Raw genomic sequence first — 13,761 nt, 5'->3', positions numbered from 1 at the left:
GCATGAGATGGTACCTCAATGTTGTTTTGATTTGCATCTCCCTGATGATTAGTGATGTGGAAATTTTTTTCATGTGTCTTTTGGCCATTTGTATATTTTCTTTGAGGGAGTATCTGTTCATTTCTTCTCCCCATTTTTTGATGGGGTTAGATTTTTTTTTCTTGTTAAGTTCTGTTAGTACCTTATATATCTAAGGTATTAGCCCTTTATCTTATGGGTATTGGATAAATAGTTTCTCCAATTCTGTGGATGAATTTTGTATCCTTGTCATTATTTACTTTGGAGTGCAGAAGCTTCTCAGCTTAATATAGTCCCATATATTTATCTCTGCTTCCACTTGTTTGGAGAGTGTTGTTTCCTCCTTGAAGATGTCTTTAGTCTCAATGTCATTGAGTATTTTAACTACGGGTTGTTCTATATACCTATGGTTTCGGGTCTGATATCAAGGTCTTTAATCCATTTGGATTTGACCTTTCTGTATGGTGTTATATGAGGTCTGAGTTCACTTTTTTGCAAGTGGCTGACCAGTTGTGCCAACAACATTTGTTGAAGAGGCTTTCCTTGTTTCATTTTACATTTATTGCCCCTTTATCAAAATTAATTGTATATATGGGCATATTCTCTGAGTACTCAAGTCTATTCCACTGATCTGAGGGTCTGTCTTTATTCTAGTACCATGCTGTTTTAATGACTATAGCTTTATAATACAATTTAAAGTTGGGGAAAGTGATGCCTCACATGTTCCTTTTCCCAATGGTTGCACTAACTATTCTTGGGCATTTATTGTTCCAAATGAATTTCAGGAGTGTTTGATCCATTTCTTAGGAGAATGTCGTGAGTATCTTTAGAGGGATTGCATTAAATCTGTACAATACTTTGAGGGGAGTATTGCCATTTTAATTATGTTAGTCCTCCCAATTATTGAGCAGGATATGTGTCTCCATTTGCTGTGTCCTCTTTTATTTCTTGAAGCAGGATTTTGTAATTTGGGGGGCTTTTTTGATTTATTTGGGGGGGGGCCACATCCAGTGATGCTTAGGGATTACTCCTGGCTATGCACTCGGTAATAGCTCCTGGCTTGTGGAATCGTATGGGATGCTGGGGATCAAACTGAGGTCTGACCTGGATCAGCCACGTGCAAGGCAAATGCCCTACTGCTGCACTACTACTCCAGCCCCAAGGGTTTTGTAGTTTTCTTTTTATAGGTTCTCCTCCTTAGTCAAATTGACTCCAAGATATTTGAGTTTGTGTGACACTAGTGTGAATGGGTTTTTTGTTTGTTTGTTTCTTTTTGGGTCACATCAGGTACTGCTGGCTCAGGACTCAGAAATTGCTCCTGGCAGGCACAGGGAACCATATGGGATGCCGAGAGTCGAACCACCATCCATCCTGGATTAGCTGCTTGCAAGGCACACACCCTACTTCTGAGCTATTTCTCCAGCCCCGAGTTGTTTTCTTAATGACTATTTATTTCTTCCCTATCATTATTGGTGTACAAGAAGGCCATTGATATTTGCGTGTTAATTCTGTAGCCTGCCACTTTGCTATATGAATCTATTGTTTCTAGGAGCTTTTTGGTAGAGTCTTTAGGGTTTTATAAATATAGTAGCATGTCATACAAACAGTGAAAGTTTGATTTCTTCCTTTCCTATCTGAATGCACTTAATATCTTTTTCTTGCCTAATCGCTATGGCAAGAACTTCCAGCACTATGTTGAATAGGAATGGTAAGAGATGGCAGCCTTGTCTTGTGCCAGATTTTATAGGAAAGGCTTTTAGTTTATTTCCATTGAGAATAATATGTGCCATTGGCTTGTGATAGATGGTCTTGACTAAATTGAGAAAAGTTCCTTCCATTCTCATTCTGAATGAGAGTTTTTATTTTTATATCAAGAATGGGTGTTGGACCTTATCAAATGCTTTCTAAAGATCAATTCTTATTTACTTAGAATCCTCCATACAGTTTTCCATAGGGGTTGGACTAGGCAGAATTCCCAACAGCAGTGGATAAGAGTTCCTTTTTCAGCACATCCCAGCCAACACAAATTATTCTCAATATTTTTGATATATGTCATCCTCACTGAAATAAGATGTTATTTCATGACTGTCTTGATTTGAATTTTCCTAATGATAAGTGATGATGAACCTTTTTTCATTTGTCTGTTGATTCCTTGTTGGTCTTCCTCAGAGAAGTGCCTGTTTATTTCATTTCTCCATTTTTTTTAATTTTTTTTTTTTGGTTTTTGGGCTACACCTGGCGGTGCTCAGGGGTTACTCCTGGCTGTCTGCTCAGAAATAGCTCCTGGCAGGCATGGGGGACCATATGGGACACCGGGATTTGAACTGACCACCTTTGGTCCTGGATTGGCTGCTTGCAAGGTAAACGCCACTGTGCTATCTCTCTGGGCCCTATTTCTCCATTTTTTGATGAGAGTTTTGTGGGGTTAATTTTTGTGAGTACTTTGTATATTAACCCCTTTTCTTATGTATTGAGTGGAAACATTTTCTCCCACTGTTAGCTGTCTTTTAGTTTTAGCCCATGATTTTTCCCATACAGGAAATTTTTATTTTGATGTATTCCCATTTGTTTAGATTTGATTCTATAGCCCTTGCCATTGACATCCTATCATTTAAAACTCTTTTATGTTCTGCCTATGTTTTCCTCAATGAGCTTTATGGATTCAGGTCTCATCTCAAGGTCTTTGATCCACTTTGAATTGACTTTTGTGTAGGGTGTAAGATATAGATCAATAATGTGGTTATCCAATTGTCCAACACCATATTTTTCTGAAGAGACTGTATTTATCCATTTCATATTTTCAGCTCCTTTGTCAAAGATCAATTGACCATATATTTAGGGTTTTGTCACTTGATAGTCTATTACAACCCATTTGTCTGAAAGTTTGTCTTTGTTCCAATGCCATCCTATTTTTTTTATCCCTATGGCATTATAGTATAGCTTCAAGTTAGTAAATAGATGCCTCATAATATCTTGTTTTTCAATATAGTTTTGGTTATACTAGGTTATTTTATGGTTCTACACAAACCTTATAATTGATTGTTCTAAGTCCTTGAAGAATGTGTCTGAATTTGAATAGGGATTTCATTGAATCTATATAGTAATTTAGGTAAGTTGGTCATTTTGATAACATTGATTCTTCTGATCCATGAGCATGCAGTGTTTTTCCATTTCCTTGCGTCTTCTTCTACTTCTTCCTTAAGTGTTTTGAAGTTTTCATGATATTGGTCTCTTGTCTCTTTTGTTAGATTGATTCCTATGTGCTTGATGGTTTTTGGCGCTGTTTTAAATGAGATAGACTCTATGATCTATTCTTTGAGTAATTATTTTTTGTTGTTGTGTTTAGGTCACACCTGGCTGTGCTCAGGAGTTACTCCTGGCTCTATGCTCAGAAATCGCTCCTGGCAGGCTCGGGGAACCATATGGGATTCCAGGATTCAAACCACCATCCTTATGCATGCAAGGCAAATGCCTTACCTCCATGCTACCTATCTCTCTGTCACTGAGTCATTATTTTTTTAAATAAAGAATGCAATTGTCTTTTGTAGCCAGTCATTTTGCTGTATTGATTTATTGTTTCTAGGAGCTTTGTTGTGGATTTTTTTTTTCTGTTGTGGACTTTTAAGGTCTTCAATGTATTTCTCATGTCATCTACAAATAGAGATAGTTTGACTTCCTCTTATCCAATTTGGATTTCTTTGATTTCCTTCTCTTGCCTGATTGCTATTGCTAGGACTTCTAATACTATGTTGAATAAAAGTGGAGACCTTGCTTTATGCCTGACCTCAGTGGAAATGCTTTCATTATTTTGCTATTATGAATAATGTTGGTGGTGGGGCCAGTGAGGTGGCACTAGAGGTAAGGTGTCTGCCTTGCAAGCGCTAGCCAAGGGAGGACCACGGTTCGATCCCCCCCGGCATCCCATATGGTCCCCACCCAAGCCAGGGGCAATTTCTGAGCCCTTAGCCAGGAGTAACCCCTGAGCATCAAACAGGCGTGGCCAGAAAACCAAAAAAAAAAAAAAAAAAAAAAAGAATAACGGTGGAACTCTGCTGGAACTCAGATGCCAGCACCCCATCTGCCTGTCCTTGGTGCTGTGCTGCATTTTTGGCCTGATTTTATCCTGTGTGTGGCTCATCTGTGAAAGCTAGCCTTCCTTGGAGGTGAGTTTACATGCCCAGAAAGGGGAAGCCGCTGAACTCTGCTGGAACTCAAATGCCAGCACCCCTATCTGCCTGTCTTCTGTGCTGTGCTGCATTTTTGGCCTGATTTCATCCTGTGTGTGGCTCACTGTGGACGGCTAGCCTTCCCTGGAGGTGAGTTTACACGCCCAGAAAGGGAGGAAGCGGAGGAGCACAGCCACTCCGCTTCGCTACGGGGCCGTGAACATAATTTAGCCAATGAATACAACCACAACACGTAGAAAAACCCACAATACAAGTGTGACAATGGGGAAACAACGCAGGCCAGCGCAAGACATAGAGAATGAAGACGGCAACTTAGATGACCAGAACATGGCCAACCGACTAGTCAGTTTCTCAGATAAGGAGTTTAGAGTCGAAATATGGAAGATGTTCAAAGAACTCAAAGAAAGTATAGAAGAGAACACTAATAAGAACCAAGATAATATGAAGATAGAAATGAGAAAACTCCAAACTGAAATTTCAGGTCAAATAACAGGTCTGAAAAACTCAGTAGATGAATTGAAGAAAAACATGATGAGCTTTCCCACAGGTTAACAGCAGATGAGAACAGAATTAGTACACTGGAAGATGAGATGAATAACAACTCCATACAGCAGAAGAGACTGGAAAAAAGCCTTAAAAGCAAATTATCAAACAATGGAAAAATTACTCAAAGATTGGGAACAGATGAAAATAGAAGTCAATGATAAGCTCAACAGAAACAACTTAAGAATCATTGGAGTCCCAGAGACCCAGGAAGAAAATCTCCAGGAAGAATCAGCGGTCAAGGACATCATTAAAGAGAAACTACCAGAGCTAAAGAATACATGTGATCAATTCCTGCATGCCCAAAGAGTACCAACTAAAAGAGACCCCAGAAAAAACACCTCAAGACACATCCTGGTCACAATGACGAACCCCATAGATAGAGACAGAATTCTGAACACAGCAAGATCAAAAAAAGAAATTACATTCAAGGGAACATCCTTGAGATTTACCGCAGACCTGTCACAAGAAACACTCAAGGCCAGAAGGCAGTGGTGGGACATAGTGACAAAACTCAATGAAATAAATGCTTCACCTAAAATACTGCACCCAGCAAAACTCACTTTCAGGTTTGAAGGAAGACTACATGGTTTCACAGACAAACAACAGCTCAGAAACTTTACAGACTCAAAACCGTCTTAAAAGAAAAACTGAAAGACCTACTTTAAGACAAGACTGACCAACAGAGACACCAAACTTCATAGAAAAATGGCACTAAATTCCAGGACAATTCTTTCTCTCAATGTTAATGGACTAAATGCACCAGTTAAGAGACACAGAGTGGCTAAATGGATCAAAAAACTCAACCCAACCTTCTGCTGCCTACAAGAAATGCACCTGAATAGTCAGAACAAGCATAGACTCAAAATAAAAGGCTGGAGGAAATCATCCAAACAAACAACACCCATAAAAAAGCTGGAGTGGTTTTACTAATATCAGATGATGCAAACTTTATACTCAGGAAAGTTATAAGGGACAAAGATTGACATTTTTTATTAATCAAGGGATTTGTACAGCAGGAAGAAATCACTCTCCTAAACATATATGCACCGAATGATGGGCCAGCAAAATATTTAATACAATTGTTGACAAATTTGAAAAATAGTATCAATAACAAAACAATAATTGTGGGAGACCTCAACATGGCATTGTCAACACTTGATAGGTCAACCAGACTGAAACCCAGCAAGAATATATTAGGCCTGAAAAGAGAAATGGAAGAAAGAGGCCTAGTAGATATATATAGGATACTCCATGCCCAGAAACCTGGATACACATTCTTCTCTAATGTACATGGGACATTCTCCAGGATAGACTACATGCTAGCACATAAAACATACCTCCATAATATCAAGAGGATAGAAATTTTGCAGGCTACCTTCGCTGACCACAAGGCCCTGAAATTATATGTGAACTACAAAGGGACACAGAAGAAAAACTTTAATACCTGGAAGTTAAACAGCCTAATACTGAATAACCAGTGGGTCCGAGATGAAATCAAAGAGGAAATCAAAACCTTCCTGGAAACAAATGAAAATAGAGACACAAACTATCAGAACTTATGGGACACAGCAAAAGCGGTACTGAGAGGAAAATGTATAGCTTTGCAAGCACACATCAAAAAAGAAGAAGGGGCATACCTGAATAACTTAATGATGCAACTCATAGAATTAGAAAGTGCTCAACAAAAGAAACCAAAAATAGGGAGACAGAAGGAAATAACAAAGCTGAGAGCAGAAGTCAATGAAGTGGAAACCCAAAAAACAATCCAAAAGATCAATGAAAGCAGAAGTTGGTTCTTTGAAAAAATAAACAAGATTGATAGACCACTGGAAAAATTAACAAAGAAAGAGAGAGAGAAACTTGACAACTCATATTAGGAATGAAAAATGAGAGATCACTACTTACATGGCAGAGATTCAAAGGATAATCAGAAATTACTTTGAGAAACTTTATGCCACTAAAAATGAGAACCTGGAAGAAATGAATAAATTCTTGGACTCTTATAATCTTCCATGGTTGAATGAAGAGGATGTAGCATATCTAAACAAACCCATCACTACTGAGGAAATTAAGACAGTAATCAAGTGTCTTCCCCCCCCCCAAAAAGCCCAGGCCCAGATGGATTCACTAATGAATTCTTTCAAACCTTTCAATCCTGGCAAGACTCTTTCATGAAATCGAAGAAACGGGAACACTTCCAAATAGCTTTTATGAAGCCAACATCACCTTGATACCTAAACCAGACAGAGATGCTACCAAAAAAGAAAATTACAGACCAATATCACTGATGAACACAGATGCAAAGATCCTCAATAAAATCCTGGCAAATAGGATTCAATACCTCAATAAGATCATCCACTATGACCAAGTAGGCTTCATCCCAGGAATGCAAGGATGGTTTAACATCCGTAAATCTATCAACATAATACACAACATCAGCAACAATAAAAATAAAAATCACATGATCATATCAATAGATGCAGAGAAAGCATTTGATATGATTCAACACCCATTCTTGATCAAAACTCTCAGCAAGATGGGAATGAAAGGAACCTTTCTGAATATAGTTAAGGCCATCTATGACAAGCCAGTGGCAAATATTATCCTCAATGGAGAAAAACTAAAAGCTTTCACTCTAAATTCTGGCACAAGACAAGGCTGTCCTCTCTCACCACTCCTATTCAACATAGCACTGGAAGTACTTGCTATAGCTATTAGGCAAGAAAATAATATCAAGGAAATCCCGATAGGAAAGGAAGAAGTCAAGCTCTCGCTGTTTGCAGATGACATGATACTCTACTTAGAAAACCCTAATGACTCTACCAAAAAGCTTATAGAAACAATAGACTCATATAGCAAGGTGGCAGGCTACAAAATTAACACACAAAAATCACTGGCCTTCCTATACACCAATGGTAATAAGGAAGAAATAGACATTAAGAAAACAACCCCATTCACAATAGTGCCACACAAACTCAAATATCTTGGAATCAACTTGACTAAAAATGTGAAGGACCTATACAAAGAAAACTATAAAACTCTGCTCCAAGAAATAAGAGAGGACATGCTGAAATGGAAACACATACCCTGCTCATGGATTGGCAGGATCAACATCATTAAAATGGCAATACTCCCCAAAGCATTGTACAGATTTCATGCGATCCTTCTAAAGATACCCATGACATTCTTCAAAGAAGTGGATCAGGCACTTTTGAAATTCATTTGGAACAATAAACACCCTAGAATAGTTAAGCAATCATTGGGAAAAAGAATATGGGAGGAATTGCTTTCCCCAACTTTAAACTTTACTACAAAGTGATAGTTATCAAAACAGCATGATATTGGAATAAAGACAGGACCTCAGATCAGTGGAATAGGCTTGAATACTCTGAGAATGTTCCACAGACATACAATCACCTAATTTTTGATAAAGGAGCAAGAAATCCTAAATGGAGCAAAGAAAGCCTCTTCAACAAGTGGTGTTGGCATAACTGGCTAGCCACTTGCAAAAAATTGAATTTAGACCCCCAGTTACGAAGTAACTGTACCCCCAGTACGAAGGTAAAATCCAAATGGATTAAAGACCTCGATATCAGACCCGAAACCATAAGATATATAAAACAACACGTTGGCAAAACACTCCAGGACATTGAGACTACAGGCATCTTCAAGGAGAAAACTGCACTCTCCAAGCAAGTAAAAGCAGAGATTAACAGATGGGAATATATTAAGCTGAGAAGCTTCTGCTCCTCAAAGGAAATATCGCCCAGGATACAAGAGCCACCCACTGAGTGGGAGAAACTATTCACCCAATACCCATCAGATAAGGGGCTAATCTCCAAAATATACAGGCACTGACAGAACTTTACAAGAAAAAAACATCTAATCCCATCAAAAGATGGGGAGAAGAAATGGACAGACACTTTGACAAAGAAGAAATACAAATGGCCAAAAGACACATGAAAAAATGCTCCACATCACTAATCATCAGGGAGATGCAAATCAAAACAACTATGAGATACCACCTTACACCACAGAGATTGGCACACATCACAAAGAATGAGAACAAGCAGTGTTGGCGGGGATGTGGAGAGAAAGGAACTCTTATCCACTGCTGATGGGAATCTTTATGGAAATCGGTATGGAGATTCCTCCAAAAACTGGAAATCGAGCTCCCATATCACCCAGCTATACCACTTCTAGGAATATACCCTAGGAACACAAAATACAATACAAAAACCCCTTCCTTACACCTATATTCATTGCAGCACTATTTACCATAGCAAGGCTCTGGAAACAACCAAGATGTCCTTCAACAGACGAATGGCTAAAGAAACTGTGGTACATATACACAATGGAATATTATGCAGCTGTCAGGAGAGATGAAGTCATGAAATTTTCCTATACATGGATGTACATGGAATCTATTATGCTGAGTGAAATAAGTCAGAGAGAGAGAGAGAGAGAGAGAGAGAGAGAGAGAAACACAGAATGGTCTCACTCATCTATGGGTTTTAAGAAAAATGAAAGACATTCTTGCAATAATAACTTTCAGACACAAAAGAGAAAAGAGCTGGAAGTTACAGCTCACCTCATGAAGCTCACCATAAACATGGATGAGTTTTTTTTTAGAGAAATAACTACATTTCGAACTAGCCTAATAATGAGAATGTACGAGGGAAATAGAAAGCCTGTCTAGAGTACAGGTGGGGGTTGGGTGGGGAGCAGGGAGACTTGGGACATTGGTGTTGGGAATGTTGCACTGGTGATGGGTGGTGTTCTTTACATGACTGAAACCGAAACAACACAATCATGTATTACACAAGGTGTTTAAATAAAAAATATATTAAAAAAAAGAATAATGTTGGTCAGGCCGGAGCAGTGGTGCAAGTGGTAGGGCGTTTGCCTTGCACGTGCTAACCTAGGACTGACTGCAGTTCGATCCCCCAGCATCCCATATGTTCCTCCAAGCCAGGAGAGATCTCTGAGCACATAGCCAGGAGTAACCTCTGACTGTCACCAGGTGTAGCCCAAAAAGCAAAAAGAAAGAAAGAAAGGAGGGAAGGAAGGAAGGAAGGAAGGAAGGAAGGAAGGAAGGAAGGAAGGAAAGAAGGAAGGAAGGAAGGAAGGAAGGAAGGAAGGAAGGAAGGAAGGAAGGAAGGAAGGAAGGAAGGAAGGAAGGAAGGAAGGAAGGAAGGAAGGAAAGAGGGAGGAAAAAATAATGCTGGCTATGGAGTTTTTATAAATATCTATTACTATCTTGAGTAAGGTTCCTTTCACACATACTTTGCTGAGGCCTTTTTATCATGAATGGGTGTTGGGTCTTTTTAAATGCTTTCTCTGCATCAATTAATATTATCATAGTATTTTTATCTTTCTTTTTACTGATGTGGTATATGATGTTGATTGACTTGTGTATATTGAACCATACTGCATCTCTGGATGAAACCCACTTGGTCATGATGTATGATTTTGTTTTTATTTTTTGTTTTTAAATATGGAATGCTTCACGAATTTGCATGTCATCCTTGCGCAGGGGCCATGCTAATCTTCTCTGTATCGTTCCAATTTTAGTATATGTGCTGCTGAAGTGAGCACATATGATTTTTTTTGATGTGCTATTGGATTTGTTTTGATAAGATTTTATGAGGATTTTTGCATCATTGTTCATCCGTGAAATTGTTCTGTAGTTTTCTTTCTTGGTAGTATCTCTGTCAGCTTTGGGAATCAGTGTAATGTAACTTTATAAGAGGTATTTTGGAGGGTTCCCATCTCTTCAATATTTTGGAAGAATTTAAGGATCAGTGTTAGTAATTCTTTTCTGAATGTTTGATAAAACTCACCTTAAATCTTTCTGGTCCTGGACTTGTAATTCTTGGAGAAGATTCTTAATTACTGTTTCAATTTTCTTGCTTGTGATTGTCCTCATTAGGCTATCTACTTCCTCCCTATTCAGTTATGGGAGATTATAAACATTGCCAATTTAAAGTATGAAATTAAGTTACTTGACAGATGCTCATAACTTAGCAAATACCATGACAATGTATTGATAGACTGTTTCTATTTTCCTTAAATACTCTTCTGCCACTGTGCTGGCTATCACCATCATATCTGATGTTTTAACACCATCACCAACAATCACTGATCTGCTTTCCTCTTTTGCCATTTGACCCATTTTAATTTATCTTCTTATCCTCTATTTCAGCTAACTGCTAAGGTGTGGTCTGGCTCTGGGTTGGGCTGGATTTCTCATGCCAAGGAGTCAGAGGCCAGAGATGACCAAAGTGAGCTCACTGGGCAGGGCAGGGGCCAGTACGCCAGAGTAACGCAGGAAGGATTGCTAATCACTGAGTTGAAAGAGGGCCTTGAGCCTGGGCCAAAAAAATGAGGAACAGAGAGAAAAGGGAAAAGTCATGTACAGTTTAGAAAGAAAGGGCAGAGAGATCACTCAGCTAATGGAGATGAAACTTTGCTACTGGACTGAGTTATGTTGCAGTTTAACTGTGAGCTCCAAGTCCAGGCAGCTCCAGATACTTCTGCTTTTTGAGTATTCAGAGGGTCCTCCTTAAAGTGCTGAGAACTTAACCCCTATTAGCAACTTAAACACTGTATTTTCTCTTATCTTTTTCAATACAAAAATAAATTGAATATCTTTTACAAAGGTAAAGAAAAAATTTAAACAGTAAGAAGGAAAGTGGTCATATTAATTGATGCAGCACTACATCTCCTGAGACTCTACTAAGCAAGTTTCAAAATACAGTTATACTTCCTGTTACTAGGTAAAGATGAGACAGAAAAATCAATCTACACTCCTAATAGTTCAATTTCTTTATCTTTTTACTTATTTTATTTTAAAATAAGTTATTTATTTAAGCCCCATGATTACAAATATGATTGTAGTTGGGCTTCAGTCATAAATAGAATACCCCCCTTCACCAGTGCAACATTCACACCACCAATGCCTTCCATCTTCCTCCTTCTCCACCCCCTGCCTGTATTCAAGACAGGAATTCTACTTTTCTCACTCATTAACATTGTCATGATAGTGTGTAGTCATCTCTCTAACTGCACTCAACACTCTTTGGTGAGCTTCACATTGTGAGCTGGTTCTTCCAGCCCTCATCTCTATTGTCTCTGGGCATTATTATAATAATGTCTTCTATTTTTCTTAAAACCCATAGATGAGTGAGACAATTCTGTGTCTATCTCTCTCCCTCTGACTTATTTCACTCAATTTAATAGATTTCATCCATGTACATCCATGTATAGGAAAATTTCATGACTTCATCTCTCCTGACGGCTGCATGAATATTCCATTGCGTATATGTATCACATTTTCTTTAGCCATTCCTCTGCTGAAGGTCATCTGGGTTGTTTCCGGATTTTGGCCATTGTAAATAGTGCTGCAATGAATATAGGTGTGAGGAAGAGGCCTAACGACAAAGATTCACTAACACTTTAGCACAATAGGAGCATTGAAAGCTGAGTGGGGAAGATGCATATTAACCTAATAAATTCAAAGTTTGAAATAATTTCAAAGAAGGCTTAAATTGTTGAATATGGCCACAGAGAATGACACACATCACATCACAAAGATCAAGAACAGTAAGTGCTGGCACGGATGTGGGAAGAAAGGACGCTCATTCATTACTGGTGGAAATGCCATCTAGTCCAGACCTTATAGAAAACAATATGGAGATTCATCCAAAAACTGGAAATCGAGCTCCCATATGATCCAGCTATACCACTCCTAGGGATATACCTCAGGAACACAAAAATGCAATACAAAAATTCCTTCCTCACACCTATATTCATCACAGCACTATTTACAATAGCCAGACTCTGGAAACAACCAAGATACCCTTTAACAGATGAATGACTAAAGAAACTGTGGTACATATACACGATGGAATATTATGCAGCCATCAGGAGAAATGAAGTCATGAAATTTTCCTATACATGGATCTACATGGAATCTATTAGGCTGAGTGAAATAAGTCAGATAGAAAGATAGACAAAGAATAGTCTCACTCATCTATGAGTTTTAAGAAAAATAAAAAACATTATTAAAATTATTTCCAAAGATGAGGGCCGGAAGGACCAGCTCACAAACCATAAAGAGTGGTGAGTGCAGTTGGAGAAGTAACTACACTGGGAACTATCATAACAACATCAACGAGTGAAGGAAGTAGAAAGCCTGTCTCAAATATAGGAAGGGGGAGGAGCAGGAAGGAAATGGGGAGCATTGGTGATGGGAATGTGGCTCTGGTGAAGGGGGGGGGTGGTCCATTTATGACTGAAACCCAACTACAATCATTTTGTAATCACGGTGTTTAAATAAAGATATTATTTTTGAAAAATTTAAAAAAGATTTAATTATTAAAGTAAAAAAACTTGAATATGGGGACATCTAAAAAATAAGTTTAGCTAGACTGCTGATAGTCCACAAGGGGGTGCAGATAAAGATCAGAGGGCTCTTAATGTAAATTACTGGAAAGCTGTTGGCAACAGCTTTCTGGTGGGAGTCCTGTGTGTGTGTGTGTTGTGTGTGTGTGTTGTGTGTGTGTGTGTGTGTGTGTGTGTGTGTGTGTGTGTGTGTGTGTAGGAAAGCTTCCTCTTCACATCCCCTTATGAAATGTAGCCTCCCTCACCCACTTAAACTTAGTTAGCATTAGACAGGAATTTGTCTGTTTTTGACCTTCTTCCGATGATTGATTATTCCTGAACAATAAATGTTCTAAGTGGAACAAAGTTCTCAGGTTCTCAGACCACGAAGCTGGGAACCTCTGACCTCATGCTTTTCTCTGTTATTTATCTAGTTTTCTTAACACTTGCAGTAATTCTGCTTCAGGTACATTCACCTGGGCTGGACTCTGGCATTAAACACCAACCAGCTCTGTAAATGTTCAGAGTGACTTTAGTGACACAACGTTGTCACTCAAAATATGACGGCACAGGTATTCAGCAAATTCTAAGAAGTGTGAGAGTCAAATGAGAAAACTTCATGTAT

At 38.6% G+C, this 13,761-nt stretch overlaps 1 non-coding gene across 1 annotated transcript; it reads right to left on the bottom strand.

The window, feature by feature from the left end:
• Positions 1-10,242: 10,242 nt before the first annotated feature.
• LOC126008332 (U6 spliceosomal RNA) lies at positions 10,243-10,349 on the bottom strand. The gene has a single exon (XR_007495667.1). It is a non-coding gene; the product is annotated as a U6 spliceosomal RNA (small nuclear RNA).
• Between the last annotated feature and the right edge of the window lie 3,412 nt (positions 10,350-13,761).

Source organism: Suncus etruscus, chromosome 4 (assembly GCF_024139225.1).
Source record: "Suncus etruscus isolate mSunEtr1 chromosome 4, mSunEtr1.pri.cur, whole genome shotgun sequence".
Classification (NCBI taxonomy): Eukaryota; Metazoa; Chordata; class Mammalia; order Eulipotyphla; family Soricidae; genus Suncus; species Suncus etruscus.
This window is presented reverse-complemented; position numbering and strand designations above follow the sequence as displayed.